The following is a 19,971-nucleotide window of genomic DNA, read 5'->3' on the forward strand; positions in this document are numbered from 1 at the left end:
CTGAGCAATTGCAACAACAAGTGCGCTTAAAAGCACAGCAAATTAGTTTCTGCTTGAAAGCCCAACAAGAATTTGGAACACAATTTGCTCGGATTTTAACGATGGCCAAGCCAGCAAACACACAAAAACAAAAGAAGAAAAACATCAACAACAACAAAGAACAAAAAAAAACAAGAATAACAATCAAATTCTAATATAAGAGACAATGGGAAACACGCGATGAGCCACGCCGTCATTCAAAGAGCCATTGGGCGACACGTTTACTTTTGTATCGCTGTATTTGTATGCGTGTATGTATATATAATATATATAAAAATACGTTTTGCTGTTTGACGATGCTTGCTGCGTGTATTATCTACCTTGTTGTCATTACTTGTTGTGCTGTGGGTGTTTTAGATTTTCTTTTTGGAAACATGTCAGTTGGTTTTACCGCTAGTACTTGTCCAGCCCCATTATCTGCGCTCCATTTCACATTCTTATTCTACACGAAAATTTAATTAAGATTATTGTTGCAGAAAAATGTAGCGAATTTTTCTTGGACGAATTTAATTGATTACAATTACGAAAACTTCGTGGATATTATATACCGTACCTACGAAGAGGGAAGAGACCTTCAGTACTATCAATACATATATACATAGATGCGAGTAAATATTGGCTTAATCGTGCATTGTTTCGCCAGTGAGGCGCCGCATTCTTTTCCAACCTTCCTCTCTTTTTAACTACCACTTGTGGCAGCACCGCACGTTCAGCCGTTTCAAGTAGTCAATTCGATGGTCGCGGTAATCTTACGTGTAATTTACTCTCTGAAGGAGCTTTGTTTTATATACTTTATGTCCGGATAAGTAAATGAACGGATAAGCTTTTATAGCAGGTATTTATTAGACCGGGTCGTCCTCAGGAGTTAGAAATATTTTTGCAATTCCCCTAACCTCGAGAAGTTGCTTTGGATGGACTTTTTATCAATAATAAAATCCAACATCTTTGTTTACTTTTAAAGTTACATATACTTGTACAAAAATCATCATTCTTGCTGACTCTTAAAATTACATAGATTAATGCTTATCTAAACTTTTAATTTCTCGAGGTAGAAGTCGAGTTATTTGATCTCATTGGTTAATGAGAAGGTCTAAGATATAAAAATATTGATAATACCCAAACTACCTCTTTAACGAGAGGTTTCGCTTACATTCTTATGCCCCCTGAATTATCTCTACTCGTCTACCAATCTATATGGGCGACCCCATCTAATGCATATGTATGTATTGTTGCTTTCATCAGTTTAAACGCGGCAGATTGTTGATGGCTGTAGCGGTAATGCTTAAAACACTTCATACCATCTGTTCTTCTGAGTATTGTTGCTGAATATGCTTGTTTCATGCATCATTGTAAGTTGTTGAATGAATATTATAAACTTTTGCGGTTAATAAGATTTTTATTAAAATAGGGCAACAGCGTGAAAGTAAGACCAGCAGGTACTCAAAAATATACCACATAAATAACGTCAATAAAAATATTCATTCGTAAACGAACAGTCGTGGCTAATTATATTTCATTCTAAATACACAATTAAGTTTGTATGTTGTTCGTTGCATTTATATGAAGATTATTCAGGCTTATAGGTAAAGTCACTATGTCTAAAATTCCGATAGGTTCAACTAGAGTCCAATTATTTAGCCGACGTGGGTTATTTTCGAGATATACGGGTTGGTTGAAAAGTTTCTGCGCTCGAAATGAAAAAATATTGTTCTTTCGCACAAAATATATATTTTTTATTCAATCTCTGCAAAATACCCGTCTACGGCTGTAATAGCTTCTTCATTTGACGAAAAACGCTTTCCACGGATTCGTCGGATTTCTTCACTAATGGCCTCCTTCAACTCGTGCAGGGTCCTCGGCTTTTCTCTGTAGACTCTCTCTTTTAGGTATCCCCACAAAAAAAAGTCGCAAGGAGACAGATCTGGGGACCAGGGGGCCAGGAGACAACTCACAAAACAACTTACGCTGGTCGTAGTCCCCTTCTAACAATTGCTGGGTTATCACCAACTTGTATGGATGGAATTTGAGGTCCTCCTTCAAAATTCGACGCACAGTTGTCTGAGACAAATTAAGATTGGACGCACGAAGTCGGACAGAACGGTTGGGGCTCTGGAGGGCAGCGACCCTGACTCTGTCAATATTCTCCGGAGTTCGTGCAGTTCGATTTCCTCCCGTTCTTCTTTTCATAACACTTCCCGTTTCGTTAAAATTGTTCACCCACACCATTATTAAATTCCGATTGGGGATAGTTCCGCGGTGGGGAATGTTAAAATGCCGACGGAAGTCACGCTGAATCTGGACGATCGATCCGTTAACCAAGAAACGACTTACGGCGAAAACACGTTGCTGCATGGTCCAAACCATCTTGAGTACTGACCTGAAAAAAGCTCCCCTTCGTTGTGAACACAATGAGACCAACCCCACCACTCTGAGCGGCCCAGACGCCGAGTACTACCCATTTGAAAAACATACTAATCCGTTGGCGGACCCTGTATAAGTGGATAATCCTCTTTACCCTGTTTATTTGTTGACAAAGCAGAAACAGAACATAGCGAACAAAGAAGTAACAAATATACCATTGGTTTTTCAAATGGGTTTGATTTTTATACCTTGAATAATGTTTATTAAATGTAAGTTTGCCATGAAGAAGCCTAGCAGGAAATGTCGGTGACCCTATAAAGTGACGTGCCAAGTCGATTTATCCATCTCCGTATGACTGCCTATGTATACGCGAACAATTATTCCTTGGGGTTTTGAGGTATCGACCTGAAATTTTGCACTCATTCGAAACGCCGATATCGGACCACTATGCGACTTAAAGATTGTTTGTATTAAACAACATTGCTCCAAAGAACTAGCAAAACGTTCGTTGCAAATTGTTAACCGGTTACGTTTTTAGATTTAGTTCCATATATAGTTGCCAAAAGAAATGCACGTATATATGTAGCTTCGGTGTAGCCGAACTTAACATATTTTTCTTGTTTAGAAGTGAATTTGCAATAGTTATCAGAATTTACTTAACCGGCTTGTTGCTTTACTAATTGCAGTGCCTTAACTGTAAAGCTTCATACAAGTTAAGCAATTATTGCAACAAAATACTCAATTGGATTTTTCTTCCTTGCTGCTGTAGTGTAAATAACGCGGTTGCATTGCCGGTTAGCCCCGTTTACCTCCTTTCATATTTATCTCTAGTTAATTCTTCACAAATTTCTGCTGCAAGGATAAAGTTTATTTCAGCAATGTTCTTACTTCATTTATTTATTCCACTCATTTTCGTTCACTGCGCAAGATATTAACGAGTTTTTGCGTTCAACGCTTACATATTATGTAATTTGCGCAATTTTCTCTTCATCTGCGTTTCGCATGTGGTTCTTGTTTTCCGCTTTATTTATTTATTTTTTCTTGAATATGCTTTGCGTGCGTAAATGCCATGCGCGTAAATCAAGTTTATTAATCTGATCATTAAGAGCAGTTTGTCGGCAATTTTTTCCACTTTTACAATTTGAAAGTTTGTGGTTTTTGCTGGTTTTACAATGTTGCTGTAAAGAAATATTTTATAATTAAAAAAACACTGTTTTGGAAAACTTCAATTAGAATAGAAGCGTGAAGGGATGCATTATGCAAGATTCTAAGTGTAAGGTGTTCTGTGAGGTAGCCATTGTTCGTAAGCCGTTCGTAATTTACTTAGAACATAAAAAAGTTTGGTTAAATGTAGTAAGCTATGTGGCTTATAATATACAAAGAAGCTGTGGCAAAAAAATGTTAGATAATCGGATTATGGAAGTGAGATTACCGGAACGGTTTGCTTTTTACTAAAATTGATCCAAAATCTTTTCCTATATGCATTTATAACTACATTTATTTTAGACATATAGTAGCTCTGAGCCAACTTTTCTCAGTTATCCTGAACTCTTTCTTTTTAGCTCAACCGAATTATTGATATTTTAATTTCATAAATCCATCTACCATACAATAGGGGATCTGCGCCGATGTAGTTAAGATGTTTTAAGATTAAGTCATTATTGTTCCAGTAACATGTAAATAATTACAACGCTGCTGAGAAACTATGCACTTTAGATAATATCATGACAATGAGACATTCCTATAGCTAAATATATGACTACCAAATGATCAATTTTAACCCGAACCAAATTTTTCAGCCTCAGCTAATAGACCTTCAGTGCCTTCAGCGAATTTTGGTTTTTTCGGTTTCTTTAACTTTTTCGGTGCTATCTTCATTAACAGAGGTGGCAACTCGCATTAAGCAAGTTTTTCATGACTTCACGACCCAATTGACATATAGAGATCAAACTTCATACGAACATAAAAATAGGGTTGTACCAATCTTAAAAAATCGATTCGGCTTGAGTGCCCAGTTTTAATATCCCAGTCCGAGTCAAACTTGATCAGATGGTAAATCGATTTTCAACAACCTCATAAGAAATTCAATCGAAACTTAGTGGTGCGAAATGGAGTTCCATCTTTCTCCGCTGCTGGTTGGCTGTCGTCAAATATTCATCAGCCAGTTTTTGGTCTTCACAGTAAATTTGACTTTATATTGTCTGTAAATTATGAAAAACAGTCTTCTGCTTTAAAGCAGACAGTGGTTTTAAAGTCTCCAGTCTATACTCTTAGAGCAATAGTAGAGCCAACAAAAACAAAAAAGTCAGCCCACCATTTTATTGTCGCTCTTTGAATTGTTATAGCCGCTTAATATCACTAAAAATATAAAATAAAATATGCTACCCAACCAAGGTTGCCCTTTCGAACATCTCTCGCTCCACACATAAATAACTCCAAATTCAACTGTTTAGCATATCATCATTATCCCACTGCACAGACTTGCTTACATACACTCCAAAATATATGAAGCATAAAAACATATTGTTTGTAATTTATGTCTATTTACATAAGACTAAAATTGTCTATCCTTTATTGGCAGCAGTTAAATCGGCATTTGCCGAGCTCGTGTCAACCGCAAAATGTGCACAACTTAATCCTTTCATGCGGGCTGTGGCATGATGGAGTCTATTGCCACTTCGCCAAAGTATACACATTACACGGCGATGTACTAGTATGTATGGCTGTGTGCGGCATAAGACAAACATCAAAAGAAAATAACGGTATATGTAGCTGCAACTTCAAATAATGAGTGGCATTCACAATCAAGTGACATGACAGCGGGCTCAGCACGTGCCACATAGCACATGTGGCACAATACATACGAGTACATGCTAGCACGAAACTGTAGCAATATTAGGTAGCTACTAGCCCAGCATGAGATGGCTGGCGTGGCGTGGCAAGGATGACATGGTGGTGGTGAAAGCAACAAGGCGTTGAGCAACAGGGCTACTGTCTGACGTTGGTGGTGCAAGCAAACGGGGCAACTAAGAGGCGTGAGCAAGAACCTTACAGTAAAGAGGCAAACAACTGTCTTATCTGCGACTTTGGCAGGCTGTCAGACAGACTGATGAACTAGACTGTCACAAAGATGTGTGGTTTTAGTATATACTATAGGCTATATGCATGCAACTGAGTAGACACTGTTGCTTCAGCAGCGCTTCGTTACTTGGTTACTGCTGTAGATTTTCATAATTTATGTTACTTTCAGCCATAAGCAACGCGCCAGTATTGCCACACGTCAACGAAGGGTTGTAGAAACAATTGTTGCCGCTGGCGCCAGCGCCTTCTAACAGCAGCCAAGCCGTGCGCCCACACTCCTATGTTTTCAGTTACTACCCCGACCTTGCTGAAAGCGGCCACTCAACGGGGTCGTTGGTGGTTGTTCGGTGACACAGCATTAAACACACACACACCTGCTCATGTGGCTGCCGTCGTGCGGTCGCCGGTTAAATTATGGCAGCGCAAAGTGTAAGCCAGTCAACTGGGCCAGCAGCATTCGCAGCACAACGTGTTGACTCTGTGTGTGTCCTACATGCCATGTGTTGCGCGCATTCAGCAGTTTTGGCACAAACATTGTCGTCACACCTCGGTGGGTGGGGTGTCATGTCATGTCGACTTTAACGTCACTATCGTGTTCTTCATGTTTATTGACAATTTTTGTGCATGCAAACATTTTATTTTGTTGTTACCCTTTGGCCTCACTTCTCACACCCATTAACGGCTGACGCACCGTTGCACTATCTACCGATATGGCTGGCGTGCCGCGCCGTGCCGTGCGGTGGTTTTTACTGTCGGCTTTGACAAGCTTTCGTGCACCCTTAGCGCTTATTGGCAGCTGGCTGGCCGCCACAATGATGTACTACCCTTGCGGGGGCGCACATTATTGCTTTTTATTGCATGAATGTCGAACTTGTTGTTGTTGTTGCGGATTTATTCTTATTTTACAGTGTAGTTGCGACTTAATGTATTGTCTCCGTCGTTGGACTTAAATGCTCGTGAGCACGTGAGCAACACCGATAATTTTTACATAAATAAATTTGCAAACAAATGTAATACATTTGGCCGACAACGCACCGCCGGCTGACCGTCTGGCTATGCGGTTCATTCTCGGCTTACCTGCCTTGTGTGTCTCCATTGTGCTCGCGTTAAATGTTCCTTTTTGTTGAGTCCTCCATTTTCTCTTTGCGTTTTGTGTTAGCGTAAATATTTCATTATTTGTGAAAGAGTATCCACCTGGGAAAGTAAGCACTGGACAATGTTTAATTGGATTTGAGTTTATTTATGGCTTTCGAGTTAAATATTTGCCATGCTGACATATTTGGGATACACAATAATATCTAATGTGGATACTTATTATGTCCAAAGGGGGCTTAAATGTCACATAGTGTTTTAAAAGTGTCTATTTGTATATTTTAGTACAGGCTGTATCACGATGACTCAGCATTTAAGCTATGTTCTTTGCCTCTCATACATACATCGGTTAGTCTGTTCTTTTCGCACACTTTCCAAAAAAACTTCTTAAAACTACAATTTAAAATGTCGAAGCTTATGCCCAATGTATACAATAATATGTAAGGATAACTGACTGAGAATGTATATTACTCAATCGTTTACAACAACATGTTTAGAATTTAAAGCAGTTAAGTTATCTTGCCTTTCTCCGGGTTCTTCGTCTTAGCTAAATAAAAATCAGGTTCTTCAAACCGTAAGGCACTGTAAGTTCTAGAAGGGTTTCAACAGACCGCTAATAGTTTTTGTGCTCCAAAGTTGGTATCAATGCCACAGTGAATCCATATTTTCTTTCCTATTTCGCCTGTTTTGGTCAAAACTGGCCGCTTCTAGGCGATTACTTCCTTCAGACAGTCCAATTGTTGACACTAAAGGTCTGAGCTGCCCTCATAGTTGATAATTCTCTGACAAACCCACCAAACACATAGCAGAACATTTGTGACCATCCGTTTCAGAAATATATCGATTTTGTTGGTCAATTCGATTTTTTTTCTTTATATCGTGTGGCACTCATATATCGAGCTTCTTTTTGTATTCAACCTTACTGAAGTTATTCCAAACGATTTTGTATGCAATGTTTAGCTCCTGACCAATCGAAACAGTGCTTATATGATGGTCTGACTTGACGATTTCTGAAATCGGTAAAATCAAAATAGCGGGTGGTTGGCTGTTACAGTATCTGAATCATGAACACTATTCACTTTTTCAAGCGACTGGCTTTCGTTTTAATTAATTGACATTTTAATCGTGTTTTATATGTGTAAAAGTTCTTGACACCATTTAATTCAAAGTAAAATTCGTCCCAGTTACGTAGACCTCATTGTTTCAGGAGCGGGCCGATTTAAAAATACAATGCGTCTTAAGCAAATATTTCTTAGTAGAAATTTCAAATATTAGCTATTATACCACTTTTCCGATGTAAAATGACCTAACCTACATTCATGTAATATATTTTCCTTCCCTCTTCTGTTAATTAACGGTTAATTTTCTTTATGACCAACCAAGAATGTCAGATTACAAAAGTCACTAGCATATAGAATTTATTGAGTTGTTGTTTGTTGGTTATTGCCAAAACAACTTAATTTAGCTCGAACCCTTCGAATAGTGCGACCACGTGAATATATTACAAGCACATTGGAACCCTAAGTGAAAAAGTAATATATATTCGTATGTGTATTTAAAGATACCCTGTTGGCAAAGTTTATCATAAATGAAGGTATAGAAGCGAAATGAAAGAAGTCTACTTGTAGTAAATTCTCAGTGCCTCTAACAATTTAATACAGTCATTTGAAGACCTCCATAAGCTTAATTTTGTCTGTATCCCACCTTTGCATGCCAGTACTGCACTCTATTGATAGAACATTTTAATGAGTAACTTAAAATTAATTAAAATTGCTTGTAGTAAACAAAACTAAGGAATAAATTGTTTTTGAAAGAATCCAAAGAAAGAATCACAACATAATTGCACGTGCGGCAATGGACATGTTAGCGTAGGTTTGTTCGATTCGCTGCTCTCCAAAGCTTGGTGAATCGAAGACAGCTGTTATATTGGTGGTTGGTTCATAATTTAAGAACTATCGGATATGTTGCCAAGTTTTAGGCAAATTAAAACCATTTAGAACTAATCAATTATTAATCTATCTAATGAGTTTCGAAATGTAAATTATTTTTTTTAAAATACCAGAAAAATTTCCTATTAGGTGGGTTTGTTGTAAAATAACTTACAGTAGTTTGCTGTCAGTTGCCAGGTAAGGTTGCAAGCAAAAAAGTAATTAAACTCAGAAACTGACGACTCATAGAACTAACGACTATATATGTATATATATATATATAGATATATAGTTATACACACATATATATTGTTGTTATTGTGCGTGAAGCATATATAAACATATAAATATATATATTTATACAGCTACTAGTTATATAATAATACTCGTCGTTGTTGTTGTGTCTGAAAATACACCACAAATATGTTCGCCCCTAATTTCGTTTCGGAAACCGTAAACTGCTAGACAAATATTTCGTATTAAATTCGAATAAAAAATAATTCGCTAAAACATGTTGTCCTTCAGCAACAACTACAACAACAACAAGTAGTTGCCACCAAACAACCGAGCAACTAACCACAACCAACTCAATTTTCAACAAAATTATTTTATAAAAATGTTGCAAAGAGCAACAAAAAATGTACACATAAAAGGTAAAAGTAACTGTGCATAAAATATACAGTACACAACGTAGTAACCGAGTAATGGGTTGCGTGTTAATGACTTTCTAACGAAAATTCTACATCGACACCAGACAACCACGCTTCAAACCACAGCGAATCAACCAACAAAAACAACAATGAAAATTCTGAAAAATTTACGAAGTGAAAAACTGTATATTGCTGTGTTAGTTCTTCATTTTCTTTACACGCTGCATATTTTAATTCACTGCTACCAAGGGGTCTGTGTGGGTGTGTGTGTGGGTGGAAATGTGTTTGTGATTGTGCTGTTTGTTATGCGTGTAGGTGTTGATTGAGCTGTGCCAACTTGAAACACCGATTAGACAATAAAGTATTTATTGGACTATGCGCTGGCACAGGCGCGTTCCAACGAATGAGTGACGGGAATGCTGCCAGAAAGGGTTGGGGTTACGTTTTTAGTTTTATTTGTTGCGTTTTATCCTTTCGGCTGCGCTTTCGCTAAAAAAAGATAAAAGAACAAAAGCAAAAAAACGCAAATGAAATAATAAATTTGTGGCATGCAGCTCAATTCGTTTGCATGTATTTTAATTTGATATTTTTTGGTTTACAAGGCAAGCAAGCGCAAAAGTTAAATATTTTATTAATCTTCTGGGAAGAGTAGGAAATGTCAGTGCGCGGTCACTGGATTGCTTTGACCTTCGGTCAGGTAAAAAGGAAATGACATTAATCTTCAATTAACCGGGTTTCTGTGGCTGGAAGTCTTTACTTTTTGCTTTCAACAAGATGGCAGTAATTCATAAAGTTGGTGGGATTTTTTAACTGAAATTTGTGAATTCAAGTCAAAGTTATATTAACAACCGAACATATATTTTAAATACTCAATGTTTTTGGTGCACAAGTTGTAAAATAATTTTCTTATTTTAATAGCAATTTAAACTTTTGGAAAGAAAAATTAAACAACTTTTTCTAACACACCATTCACCCATTCACCCATTTCCATTAGTATTGAGTATTTCAACCCTATAGTCTTTTACCAGTAGTTTGTCGACGGGTATTTCATTGAGTCGCTAATTTTCAACTTAAATTAAGATATCTGTTACCTGTCGTGCCTATTACTGGTAGAAAAAGTAAACTTATTTTCACGAATTATTTTTTAATTTTTTTCTGTTTTGTTAAGAAAATCGATAAAATAAAATCATATTTCCATCAGTTGTCAGTTCTCATTTGTCATTTATCATCTGTCAGCATTTATTTTGTCATCTAACGACATAACTATTGACTTTTATTCGACAGTTTTAATTGTTTATTTATATTATGGCAGAGTCTAGTACATTTTAATTTAATTTGCCAGTTGTCATCTTTCACACACCAAATACTTTTTATCCAAGTTATCCTTTCAAATTCAGTTGTCATTCTATCTCATGACGTCATAGTTATAAGTATATAAGAGTTTCGGACATACAGATCAGTGGCCATATAGATATATATACTTGTGGCACTCCGTGTCACTTGCAAGTCAGGCATTTAATGTTAAATTTGAAGTCCTATATTCTAAAGTTGTTTAGTAAGATTTGCCATTTAATCATGTCGACATTTCAACGCTTGGAACTTGTCAAAGATTATTACGCAAATACACGTTCAGCGGTGGCTACTGTCAGAACTCTTTGCGCAAAACAAGGTCGTCATAATGTTTTTTCTGAGCACGCTATGCAACGCATAATTTGCAAAATGCGAAAATGATTATATTCTCCTTGATAGTGTACCATCTTCCCCTCAAAGAAAAACTCATAGTAAAGGAAATATCGCTGCCGTTCAGGCTAGTGTGGAGGCCAATACGAATCAGTCGGTTCAATGTCGTTCTGCACAGTTGAGTCCCGTATAAGATTGTGTTGGTACAAGAACTGAAGTCCACAGTCCATTTGAAGCGTCGTAGCTTTGCTGATTGGCCGAGGGAAATAATGGAAGCCAACGACGATTTTCATCGAAAAATCATTTTCTCAGATGAGCCCCATTTCTGGCTTTTTCAATAAACAAAATTTTCGCCATTTTTGACCTTTGGGAGCGGATTGTGGTATGGTGGCTTAATTGGGCCTTATTTCTTTCGAAATATCGTTACCATATATCAATAGCGAGCATCATGAATGATGTTGACCGACTTTTTTTTCATGAATTTGAGGAACTCGATGCAGACGATATCTATTTCCAACGAGACATTGCGTCGCCGGGCACATTGCGTCCAAAGTTTGGCGACTCGTTAATTTCGAGAAATGGCTTAGTAAAATTTCCGCCAAGAGCATGCAATTTAACGCCTATAGATTATTTTCTTTGGGGGTATGTTAAATCAAAAGCTTATGCCATTCAATCAGTAACGTTGTAATGAAATCGGTTCAATGGTATCGAGTATGTTAATGCCCACAAATATCTATGTTTAAATATACACAAATATGAGAACATATATGGCTTACTACAAGTACAATATATATAGTCATCTTTCATTTGGCACCTGTCAAGGGTCACCTGCGACTCTTTATATGTGTTTTTGAAAAATAGTTATTCGGCCATAAATCTTTTGTCGTTTTAAATGAGTTACTACACTCAGTCACTGTGTATGCTTCATAAACTTTATCTCGCCATTTCCCGTATTTTTCTATTTATGTCACATGTCACCTACAACCGATATTTTGTATCTATTATCTCCTTCCAAAGCCATATTTTCTCTTTCGTTTAGCATCTTATCGACTTCATTTGCAAATTTATTGATTTCTAAACGCCTAATCGACAATTTCTCCTTCATTGTGATAATCACTTACTTAAAAAGCAGCCAATATCTCAATGATCTTTTAAAAAGTTGTGAAAACGTTTGCCACTTAACGCAAACGCTATGCAATAAAGCCAGCAAACGGTCGCCTAATCAGTGATTATGTCTAAAAAATTGCCTTCATTACCTAAATGCCCAAAAAATACACGAGTTGATGGTAAAATAAATATGCCGCGACTGAATAAATTTCGTAGCCGGGGCATAATTGTGCGCCAAAGCATGACGTCGAAGAAGAAAACCAAACATTTTGGGCAGCTCAATATAGAGTATGTATGTATGTTTTTACGCATGGAATATGGGACAAGTTATGCTGCTTGGCTTTCGGACGATGGAATTTGATATTTTAAGTAATTGCGCCAAACCTCTGGCTAAATATGTAAATTTACGCAATTTCCTTTTGATATTGCCTACCTAAAGCACTTACCGAGCACCTGTTGGAGTGGGAAGCAAATAAGGAAAATTTTCATATTTTGTTTACATACAAATACGACCGAAATTTTGGAAAGTTTTCGGGAAAAACGGTAAATAAATATGTACTTCTTGAATAAGAATACTGGGAAAACGAGAGGGACAGCAAGAGAGAGAGAGGGAGAGTGACGTAATCCCTATAATATGGGCAGTGATGATGATAGAAAAGGCGAAATGTAGAGCAAAATATCCAGAAAACCATTCTAATAAAAATTTAGTAAATAATGCAAGAATAATTGAAAAAGAAATGAAGGTTTATCACTTAAATGCAAGTGTATGAGTGTGACAGTATGAGTCAAATTAATAACCAATTTAAAAAAATTGAAAAGCTGAGTCCTCTCAAAGCAAAGAATTGTCCATATTCATTACTTCTCTATGTGGAAGTTGAAGAAATGAAATAACCTTAAAGTTCGCTCGAATTTTTTGTTAGAGAGGAAACTTTGAAATTGCAGACAATTTCGTCTATTTAAGAAGTGGGCTGAACACATTACACAATTGTGACTTGAAATTTAATGTATTACCACTCTTTTCTAAAGAGGCTACTTTGGACTGAGCCGGCATTTACTACTCATCCTATATTAACGAACTCTACGCATCAAGCTACTTCAATATCCGAATCATAACGAAATCATTGGAAACTGCAAGGCCGATAAGTTCCCAAGAAAGAGAACCCTGGTCCGACCATATTGAATTGGGAAAGAGTCGGGTCTCCGTTGTCCTCTTGCGTCCACTAGCACTGAACCTTTAGACTTCGCGTGAGCTTAGCAACGCGGGTCAATAACTAGCTCCTGTGTGACTGCGAGATCCTTCTCGCCTAATGCAAAACTCAAGAGACCTAGTGGCTGCAAATTTTGTCGAACGCTAAGTGTCAAAGTTGTAAGGACCAAGAAGAGGTGGAAACATCCATATACTTTCTCCCGCATTGTCCAGCTTATGGAAGACTGAGGTTGTAACATTTTGGCCGTTATATCTTTGTCGAACCTGGCGAAATAGCAGCCGTCTCAACAAATTTGTAGCAGATTCAAAGCGCTTTATCGATTTGTGAGAAGAAGAAGTGGAATCCGCTTTTGGGAATAATGTTTTAACCTAACCTAACTTAACAACTACAAACTAGAAGCCAAACAAAAGCAAAAAATAACGAATTTCGATGGAAGTTTAGAACATAAGGTTATCCTTCTAAAGAAAAGGGTTAAGTAATGTATGGATTACGATACTTATACCCTGAACAGAGTGTATTAAGTTTGCCATATAGTTTGTAGCACCCGGAAGGAAACATCGGAGACGCTATAAAATATATACATACATAAATGATCAGCATGATGAGCATAGTCGATTTAGCCACGTCCGTTTGTCTGTATATACGCGAACTAGTCCTTCAGTTTTTGAGATATTGATCTGAAATTTTTCACACGTCCTTTTCTCCCCACAAAGTTGGAACCGGAAGCGCCGATATCGTACCACTATAGCATATAGCTGCCAAACAAACTGAACGATCGGAATCGAGTGCTTGTAAAGAAAACTTTTTCATTTTACGAGATTGAAATTCGGCATAGGTTATTGCCGAAGGTAACGGTGCGGTCTTTGAAGAAATTGTTCAGATCGAGTCTCTATAGCATATATTTAGCTGACTTAAAAACTGACCGATCAAAGTTCTTGTAAGAAATCTTTTGTATTTGTGTAGGGTATTATAGCTTCGGTGAAATCAAAGTTACTATTTTTTGTTGTTTCATAATGTAGTGTGTTTAATTTCAATTTAAGAAAGTCAACTGCAAACAATTTATTGCAAGAATATTTTTATAACTATTTATACATATACCCATATGCACTTAAATCATTTAAGGGACAAAGGCACGCATATCTCAAAGCGTCGATTGAGTGCCGTAATATTCCCACGGAACCGAAAAAATACACAACAACTAGAAAAGCAAGGAAATTTAATACAATTATTAAAGGCACGCGGTTAGGACACCAAAGCATCCCTTCGTTTGCATATTTCTTCGCTTGTATATTTGTGTATGTGAATGCACTAAAATGAATGTTTGTATATGGTTACACACAGCAACCAACAACGAGCGATATAATTTTCAATGAAGCAAGTGTAGAAAGTATGGTGCGCACCAACAACGATTCCATTAGATGGGGGCATATCAAATTCTGTGCGATGAAGACTGACTTGACTGAATTTGACGCAGAATGTGCAGTTTCATGGCAGCGCAGACAAAAGACGTTCATAGTCGAAGCAAAAGGATACGCTGGTACACCAATACACTTTCACCAGCGCAATAAATATGTTTTTATACACGTTTGTTTATCTAAGTGTCTAAGTGTGTGAGTTCGCGAAGTCTGTCGGTGGCGAAGCGTGTAGAGCAGCTTGTTCGCATAACGGAAATAGGAAGGAACTTCATAAAATAATATCGAAAGGCAGTGCGCGTTCATATTAAACGAAAAACATACACACATACATATATACACATTAATACTTATGCATACTGCTCTCAATTTTATATAGCGCAATGGGCGTTTTTGGCGTCAACAACTGACAGCCGAACTAAGCTTAGCTTTGCAATGCTGTACTGTGTACTTCTATGTTATGCCATGCAGATGTATGACAAAAGCGAACGAGAAGGCGGCGGCGCGGTAAAAAGATGGGTGTGTCAGTGCCCTATGCGCGGCTCTTGCATAACAACGGGTTCGTACATGAGGCTACTCACACACAAATTCCATTTAAAATTTTGTTGTTGGTAAATTTAGTAGGCAACAGCTGGAAAATCAGCCGCCCATCTTATAAAATTCCGTCAGTTTTTTTCTTTAGTTTATACATGCTGCCTGTCGCCCGTTGCCGCGCTGTTCCTAAACGCTTGTTTTCCTTCACTCTTGCCACCCTATCGTTTTGGTCGCGAGTTACTTGTGATATACCTACTAAGTTTACTTATCAAACATACACGTAATTTTATGGAAAATATATGATTCTTTTTTTTTTTGAATGCTTCGGCATTTTGTGGCACACATCCGCCTCTGCTCCTCTTACTTCTCTCTCTGGAATCTTGCATTGCGCGCATTTTATATTAGCAATCATCAGCGTCCGGAGGGAAGTTGAAAACTACAACATAATCACTTCTGTTCGACGCTGTGTGGCAAGAGTACTTTTATTATTTACTTCCTCCTTTTTCTTGTCTCATATTTTTTTACCTTTTATTATTATTTTTTTTGTTTTTTTGTGAATATTTTGTTTTCTCCGGGAAAATCGATAGTCATTGTCGTTGGTAGTTGAGTAGATTTAGATTTGAATGCAAAAGCTTAGATGTTAATTTATGCCAGCGAGTAACAGGTGTTGCATATACGAGGTTTAAGCACATTCTGACCAACTTGTGTAGGCTTAACGAAGTTTGATTGGTGCGGTTTTGTGTTTAGTGGAGTGTGGGAATTTGAGACGAGTGGAGAATGGGTGGGGACTACTTTAAAGTGCTTATAATTTAAAGAAGTTAGAAGATGCTATTAGTTTGGTGTATTAGTATCAGTCGAAGTACTTTGGAAAGGCTTTGTGTCAGTTCTATGTAGAGTCGGTGGAAATAGGGTAGGTATCTACGTTCACAACGAACTTTAAGCTGCAGTCTATACTATATTTGACGATTGCTTAGTACTGTAGGGATGTTCCATAGAAAGAGGAAAAAGCGCATAATTTATAGAGGCACTCGCTACTAAAATACACTCGTTGTATATTTGCTTTTTGTTAAAGAATTGAATGGTTTTAATTAGTAAGATATTGGAAAGTATGTTTAAGCCCTAGCAGTCTTCCTCGATTATTGGTTTTTTCTTCACTCTAAATTTATCGTTTTCAAGCGGTCTGCCAATTATATTAGTAGTTAATGCTTGAATCCATCTATATACAGTATAAGCTAAATTTTTTCACGACCTAATCTAAAAATGTTCAAACTCAATTTTATATTTTACAGTAAATAAGTAAACTAAATTTATATAATTTCTTGTAATTACAGAAAACGGCAACAGTTTTTGCTCTGAAACCGACGAATACGCCACCGGTAAGTTTTGAATTATTGCAAGGTTGTCAAATTTAAATACAATATAATATAAAAGTTCTTTTTGTGTATTTGTACAAAAATTGTGTAAAGGATATGGCACGACTTCAAGCAGACGTTTCATAGGTTGCAAAATACTTATCAGATTGGAACCATATTTAGTTTTATGATGCCCTCTTGAAATAATTGTATCCTATCTATCCTATTCCTCACTCGATTGTTGACTTATGTATAGCCAGTTAGTTTGTTAAGGCCAAATTGAATGAATTCTTTCTATGGCCGATAAATCATTAAAGATCCCAAACGAATATATTGGTAGTAGAAGGAAGTTTGAAATCCGTGATAAATAAATTCTGACATAACAAAAAAAAAAGCTCGAATACAAATTTAAACGAATATACACATATTTCAGACTTAATCGTTACGGGTTTTGATCAACCCAAATAATCAGTGAAGAAGTCGATTTGAGTTTTCTTTAGTAAAATATTCGTATATGGTGGTATTTTAGTTTGAAAAAACCGATCTCGAGCCAAATCTTATTTGATACATAGGCATAGTCCTTGCCCTCAGAAGAGGCCATCTTTGATCAACAGAGACCGAATTGTGTTCCAACGCCAGGCCACACACGCCTTTGGTGACGCGCCAGAAGCTCCGGGAGCTCGGATGGGAGGTCCTAATGCACTCACCTTATAGTCCGGACCTGGCACCACGTGATTACCATCTTTGCCTGTCCATGGCGAACGCGATTAATGGTGAGAAGTTGGCCTCAATAGAGGCCTGTGAAAATTGGCTCTCCGATTTTTTTGTCAATAGGGACGCAGCTCTCGACGAGAGGGGTATAATGAAGTTGGCACCTCGTTGGCAACAAGTTTGCGAACAAAACGGCATATATTTGACTTAAATCGGACAAATGTACATAAAGTAATCATCTTTTGAAAAATCAATAAAAAGCGAATGAACTTTTTAACCTAATATATAAATGATCAGAGTGAAAGACTGAGTCGATTTAGTTACGTCATTCTGTTTGTCTATGTGTATGTACGCAAACTAGTCCCTCCGTTTTGGCGATATCGAACAGAAATTTTGCCCATTTCTTTTTATTATTATCCATGGCAGCGCTACCATCTTCGAAGGAATTGTTTCCCTATAAATTGAATCCCTATTGTCCAAATCTAGATACAGAATTTTTTATACTCTTTATGCTATCCGAAGTTAATATTTTTCTTATTAGATGATAATGCTATATAATAATTAATATAAGGGACACTATTTTTACATTGACTTCGCTTGAAATCTGGTTGATGGCATGGTCCCTAGCTTGATCTCCCATGGCTCTTCCTTATGGCTAGGTCAATGCTCTGTCGCCCTACTCGAGCGCGTTAATGGCCTTTAGCGAAATCAATGACCCAGAAGACAGCTTTTAGTGACTTGCATCTGGCACATACCATTGCTATGACGATACAAGGATGATGCGAAAGTAAATTTTTTCATACTTCCCCGCAAAAACAAAATCGTATTAAATTGGGTTCTGTGTGGTTCCTACATTATTATAAAGATTTTTATTATTTTTGAATATGGCTTTTGCAAAGAATATTCTGTCTTTTTTCTAACAGTGAAATTTAGTGTTGTCAGATATATATTAGTAAGCAGTGGTTAACACAACAGTGTTGTATTTAAAGTTGCCACTGAGGTTGGCTTTTAAAACGTAGCTACTTGCTAAATTTTAAAATAAAATTATATATTTTGTAAGCCAAAAATTTCAAAATTTTAAATTTATATTTTCCACAATGTAAGTACATGTATATCGAACATAACATGTGTTTAAGCGAGTTTACATGCGCCATTGCAGATTTAATATTTCGACATTAATATTCAATTTAACGGCATTTAAATAATATATTATACAAAAATGTATGGATTTTAATAATTAAAGATACTGCACATACATTAAATTATATATATGTACATGAGTATATATTTGTATATGTATTATATGTGGTTTTATATGCAAAAATATGTACTTATTCATTATTCATCTGCAATAAATTCGGTTGAGCATATCGTTCTTGCGCATTTGACCCAAAATAAAGTGAAATTAAAACATAAAATTGAATTAAAATTGTAAAATTCAATAAACATGCAAATTATATAATGCTGCCGCTACCGCTGCACTCGCTCCTATTGCTGCTGCACAACTCTACCTGCATATGCCGCAATATAACAACACAATGTGTGCAACATGAAAACAACCAACAGCGACATGCACACTTCATTACAGCTGTTGTTGTTGATTGCTGTCATTGTTGTTGTTGTTGTCTGCTGCTACTGCTATTGAATTGCAATGCTGCATTTGAATAACCAAACGTCTGCCTGCCCTTGCGTAAGGCGCCACCGTGCCAGCTCAATGAGCACAGAGCCCATGCAACATAAATAAATGCGAACGTGCGTGCAACATACGTAAATTTGTGTATGTTGTTTGTATATGTATGCGTATATGCAACATATGCACACACAGTGTTGCGTTCATGATATATTTGCTCGAAATATTGCAACGACTGCCAGGCTCTTAGTCATTATCCTTGCCACGCGTTCACATTTTAATTGCTTTGAATTGATTTAACGCAATTTCGTTTGGCCACTCTGCTGTTCAACTCTATTTGATGAGGAATTTCTCTATGATTAAGAACGAGCGGAATTGTTGGAGCGCCTGTGGCATTGCGGAAAGGGGGCACTTCTTCGAAAATGATATACTTGTATTGATGTGTATGTACAATATGTGTGCGTGTGTATGTGTACACCAAATTGGCTACTGCCAGCGATCCTTGAACCCACTCGGACAATTTGTCAGCTCTCAATAAGTTCAAATGCAAGCATATTAGCTTTCTCCACCCTCCCTCTGCATTTTAGTGCATATTGGTGCCTCGTTCGGCATTGTTGCATGCGGCAGTGTTGCTTTTGAAGTGTGTATTTTTGAAAGTCATTACTTGCCACAATCAAATTTTCCACAAACTGCGCATTTATGGTAGGCAATTTCAGCGCTTGTAATTATCCTGTTATTTTCCTGCAGTTACGAACGTTTTAATGCGCAAATTTTTGTTGCCACATTATGGTAGTTTGTGTTATTGTATGTAAATGCCCTGCTCACATGTATTCATTGTACAAAAGTTTTATTTACACTCACACACACAATGCATGGCTGTATGGGCCTGACGATTGGCATTTAGCTCCTTGTTAGCTCGTAACAGCTCAGATAATTAAGCGTAATGAAGTCTTTCATATTTGGACAATGGAATAATGAAATCGTGGCTGGCGCAGAGAGAGAGAGAGAGACCATGTTTACCTATATAGCTTGTGTGTATGTACGAGGTGTTTACAGAAATAATGTGAAATAAATTTCAGTTATTTGGTTTTGTAAATTTGTTTACATTCGTTTCTAAATCGGTCTATGAGTGGTTAAATTCGACTAATATACAGGGTGTTATAATTCTAACTTGAAGAAAAGTGTC

At 37.0% G+C, this 19,971-nt stretch overlaps 1 protein-coding gene across 11 annotated transcripts in view; it reads left to right on the forward strand.

The window, feature by feature from the left end:
• The window catches only part of Liprin-gamma (liprin protein kazrin), a 207,188-nt gene that overhangs the window by 22,477 nt on the left and 164,740 nt on the right, over positions 1-19,971 (forward strand). For all 11 annotated transcript variants that reach the window (XM_070108855.1, XM_070108856.1, XM_070108854.1 and 8 more), the window contains one exon: positions 16,424-16,468. The gene's annotated coding sequence lies outside the window, so the exon portion shown is untranslated. The remainder of the gene's footprint in view (positions 1-16,423; positions 16,469-19,971) is intronic.

Source organism: Bactrocera oleae, chromosome 4 (assembly GCF_042242935.1).
Source record: "Bactrocera oleae isolate idBacOlea1 chromosome 4, idBacOlea1, whole genome shotgun sequence".
Taxonomy (NCBI): Eukaryota; Metazoa; Arthropoda; class Insecta; order Diptera; family Tephritidae; genus Bactrocera; species Bactrocera oleae.